Source organism: Xyrauchen texanus, chromosome 25 (assembly GCF_025860055.1).
Source record: "Xyrauchen texanus isolate HMW12.3.18 chromosome 25, RBS_HiC_50CHRs, whole genome shotgun sequence".
In the NCBI taxonomy this organism is placed as follows: Eukaryota; Metazoa; Chordata; class Actinopteri; order Cypriniformes; family Catostomidae; genus Xyrauchen; species Xyrauchen texanus.
In genome coordinates, this window is record NC_068300.1 from 977479 (window position 1) to 982326 (window position 4848).

General features: G+C 39.9%; 1 pseudogene; it reads right to left on the bottom strand.

Annotated features, from left to right (window-relative positions):
- Positions 1–467: 467 nt before the first annotated feature.
- Positions 468–3926, bottom strand: LOC127618779 (endophilin-A1-like; annotated as a pseudogene).
- Positions 3927–4848: the final 922 nt, after the last annotated feature.

Sequence of the window (4848 nt, forward strand, 5' to 3'; positions counted from 1 at the left end):
CAATAATACTGCACGTTTCTGAGAGCAATACTGGACCCTCACCACCGGTCAATGATGACGTCATCGCAGCAAGAACAGACTTTTCTCAACTAGAGCATCAGTTCCTCAAACCATTGCATTTATCTTCTACGTTCCTGCGACATGCCGAGTTACACTACAAATGAACAAAGGTGTTGAACGAAGTGTTTTAAGTGAATAAGTCACAGGATTCAGGCAGTACGTGTCTGTGCAGGAGAATGGAGGCAAAGCCAGCAACAAATAAATGAAAAACAATTGAAATGCAATAAATAAAACATTATAAATTAGACACTAAACCAAGAGTCAAGGAGCGCACACACACACACACACACCGACACACACACACACACACACACACACACACACACACACACACACACACACACACACACACACACACACACACACACACACACACACACACACACACACACACACACACACACACACACACACACACACACACACACACACACACACACACACACACACACACACACACACACACACACACACCGACACACACACACACACACACACACCGACACACACGGAGCACTTGACCGTAATGTCTATAATCATCTGAGTCATCGACAGTCATTATCCACAGGAACAGGAAGTGAAGCTGTAGCACACATGCACAATAAAGGCGGCTGTTGGGTTGCTAGGCAATAGCGGGGGTGGGCGGAGCCTAGTGAGGCAGAGGCACCAGAATGTCCACATAGTTGACGGGAAGAATCCCGATTGGCCGTGGATCATGCCTTCATACCAGTTATCATCGATCTTATTGGTCAGGGTTATGATGTCACCCTCCTTGAAGCCGAGCTCGCCCTCGTTCTCCGGATCGAAGTCATACAGCGCACGACAGCACGGCTGATCTAACGGAGCTGAGAGAGAGACACGGTTATTATTGTTAACTGAAACAATCAGGAAGACCAAATATAACCGGGTTAATCCTCCTGTGGTATTCGGACATGTGTGGCTGAAATAGTTTTCCTCATTTATTAAAAATGGCTTCCTTTATCTGAGCAGTACCGGCCATCTGAACAAGTTTACGGATTTCCAAGACCTTTTTTGATCACCGATGCATTCTGGGAAATAACCGCTCAGAGCTTGTCAAAACAACTTGTAAACGCTATTGTTTATTTACTGTTTTTCTATTATTTACATATGTGTTTTTTTAATTACTTTAATTGCTAAAAGTAAAGACAAATTTAACTAATATTAAAATGAAATGAAAACAAAATTAAAACTAGTAATTTTCTTAAGATAAAGGACAAAATGAAATAAAAATATTGCTATAATATTAGCTTAAAGGAATATTTTGGGTTCAATACAAGATCAGTCGACAGCATTTGTGACAAAATGAAATAAAAATATTGCTATAATATTAGCTTAAAGGAATATTTTGGGTTCAATACAAGATCAGTCGACAGCATTTGTGACAAAATGAAATAAAAATATTGCTATAATATTAGCTTAAAGGAATATTTTGGGTTCAATACAAGATCAGTCGACAGCATTTGTGACAAAATGTTGATTACCAGAAAAAAATTATTTTACACTCGTCCTTCCTTTTCTTTAAATGTGTGTTACAGAAACTATGTTTCCATCCAAGGATTTGTTGCGGAAAAACACTTTTTATCGTTAATATTGGCATTAACGCAAAAATATACTGTCACATGACAGAATTTACCCCAAGCATTAGCCTGTGTTACCATGACGACAAGATATACATCCTTGAAAGCAGATTTATTGTGCGTGATTATGGATTGATGTTAACGGCATATAGATCCGATCTGCACACGGGACACTTCCAGGAGTGCAACACAAATATCTCGTATCATGCACCGGTCATCGACAAGTACAAGGAGAACAATTGAATGGCCACTGTTTGTGATTAATCGCTGTAAACATCCGTTTATTTATTAAAGTTGCTTTTTAACGCCATTCAAAATAATGGACGGCAGTCACGGAATTACCCCCCAATACAAAAAACATTTCTGTCCATAAAGATGTTTAAAATAAATACACAACACTAGGAGAAAAGCTTCAGCGTGCTTTTTTGGAACACTAACAATAAAGTCGTCTGAATGAGTTTTTTCAAGACTATAAACTATCAGAACTATTTGTTCACTTTCAGAAAACAAGCTTTTGAACATTTTAAAATGTTTAAATATTTAAAATCTAACCATCTTTACCTCCATCGCATTATACACATCGATGGATGTAGGGATGCCCCCGACCAAAGATTTTCCTTTAGTGAGCCATTAGTCGACTAGTCGCACGTTTAAGATATTAATTTATATAATAATATGTGTATATATATATATATGTTGGGGGGCATCAGAAAATGGTTTGAGTTGCAGGACTGTGAATGTTATAAGTAACATTACTAACACTCTTCTACATTACAGAGAAATACTAAACCGTAATAATGAGCCTTTAAAATATACATTTAACAAGCGCAGTCATGAAGCGAGCCGCAGACAGACGATGATCTCAGAGTGATCGCAATAGCTGATGCCTTTGATGATGTCATGACCATATTTAAATTATTATTATTAGGCTATTATTATTATCAAATGAATGACCTCAGACATCTCATCTCAGGAGGTTTCATGTCCACAGATGCCGTTATTAAGCGTGTGGTATGTTGATAAGTGTGTTACCTGGTGAGCGTGCAGGTGATTTACTGGAGTTTATTCCTCCGTTGTGATTCTCACTGGGCAGCTGAAGCTCCATTCGGGGTTTAGAGACGTACTCCTTCCTTTCTTTATTCGATGCGTCCTTTATCCTGTGACACACACACATATTATAAATGGGTGTGACGGGGCGTCCCGTTATCTCCACTGTAATCCAGCCATAATCCGTCATCACTATTGTGTCACTGTAGAGGGTCAGCTGACCTTTCCTCGATCTTTCTGGAGAGCTGCTGAAGAATCTCTGCGGCCTGTTGATGATACTCCAGCTGAGCCTGAACCAGAGCAGACACCTGACTCACCTGCTCAATCTGCACACAGAAACACGCGTTTATATGATGATTACACACTGACAACATCACAGTGGTGAAGGAGCCGTACGTCGTTCTCCAGCAGGTTGAACATGCTCTGCTCGGCGACCTCTTTCGACTCGTCAAATTTCTCCAGTGCTTGTTTAACCTCATCGTCCATCGCTTTACCCTGACGCTTCTTCTTATAGTCGAAATCCAGACGACGACCCTCCATCTTCTTCAGGTGATGCTGCAGGACGACACACACACACACATATTACAGGTCGAGCGATACAATAACTAATGTGGTGTAACAGGCCAATGATGATGACTATTTCTTCTCCCTGAAGAAGAATATAATGACGCATTTCTTTGGGTATTTTCTGCTATTTTGATGATTAATTTGCATTTATAAATAAACACATGTGTGTAAAATCAGAGTCTGCAACATCAACACACAAATAAACTGTGTGTATATGTGTGTGTATATATGTGTGTGTATAGGTATGTGTGTGTAGGTTTGTGTGTGTGTGTGTGTGTGTGTGTGTGTTACCTGGATCTCTTTGAGATCTTTGTCGTGCAGGTTTTGTAGCGGATCGATGAAGTTCTGTTTGACGTTTATATCTAAAGCATCTTTCACCTCACCGAGCGCACACATCGATTCCCCAGCGTCTAACAGAGCCAAACCTGTGACGCACAGAACCAGGGGATTCATGGAAGACAAGTCTTCAAGTCTTATCAACGCTGTGTTTGAATATATTGCATATACAGATACCGAAGCTAGACTCTTCTCCGAGCTCACGACCAAACTTCAGCATGGCTTCTGCCAGCACCGTCTCAGCCTGCTGGTAACCCGGACCCTTGTCCTGACCTCTGATCTTTGACATGGTGTTGATCATGCTCAAGCGCGCTCTGGACGCTGAAACACACACATATACACATACACACACACACACACAGTATACACACAGACACACAGACACACAGACACACACACACACACACACACACACACACACACACACACACACAACACACATATACAGCATAAATGAAATGAAGACCATTATTTTCCATTCAGTGTTCCCTCATCAAGAGATCTGCGTGTATGTGTGTCTCATTGATTCAGTCACTTATAACGTTCCTTTTGATTTTTGCAAACGGTGTTTTCTATACAAGGAAAATTTAGGCAGCGCTAAAAAGATTTGATTCATTGGGTCATCCCCAGGTTTGGCGTTAGTTGCTCCTAGTCAGTGGGTAAGATGAGCCATCTGGGGTGTAAGTGAAATAGGCGGAAATACCAAATATAACTCTGTTATGTCCTCTTTTAACTGCAAACTTTATTTAAAAAAAACACAGAGGCAAGATAAAGTATGTGAACCCTTTGGAATTAGCTTGTTTTCTGCATTAATTGGTCATAAAATGTGATCTCATCAAATATAGACAAACACAATGTGCTTAAACTAACAACACAAACAATTATAATCTTTCATGTCTTTATTAAACAGTCACAGTTCAGAAGGAATTTTTTACAATTTTTCCTTTCATTCTGCAGTGTGTCCTTTGAGTCATCTTGACTGGATGGCCACTTCTAGTGAGAGTATAGTACTAAATCATCTCCATTTATAGACAGTTTGTCTAACTGAGGACAGATGAATATCTAACGGTCACTTCTAGAGAGAGTACCTATAATACTAAATCATCTCCATTTATAGACAGTTTGTCTAACTGTGGACAGATGAATATCTAACGGTCACTTCTAGAGAGAGTACCTATAGTACTAAATCACCTCCATTTATAGACAGTTTGTCTAACTGTGCACAGATGAATATCTAACG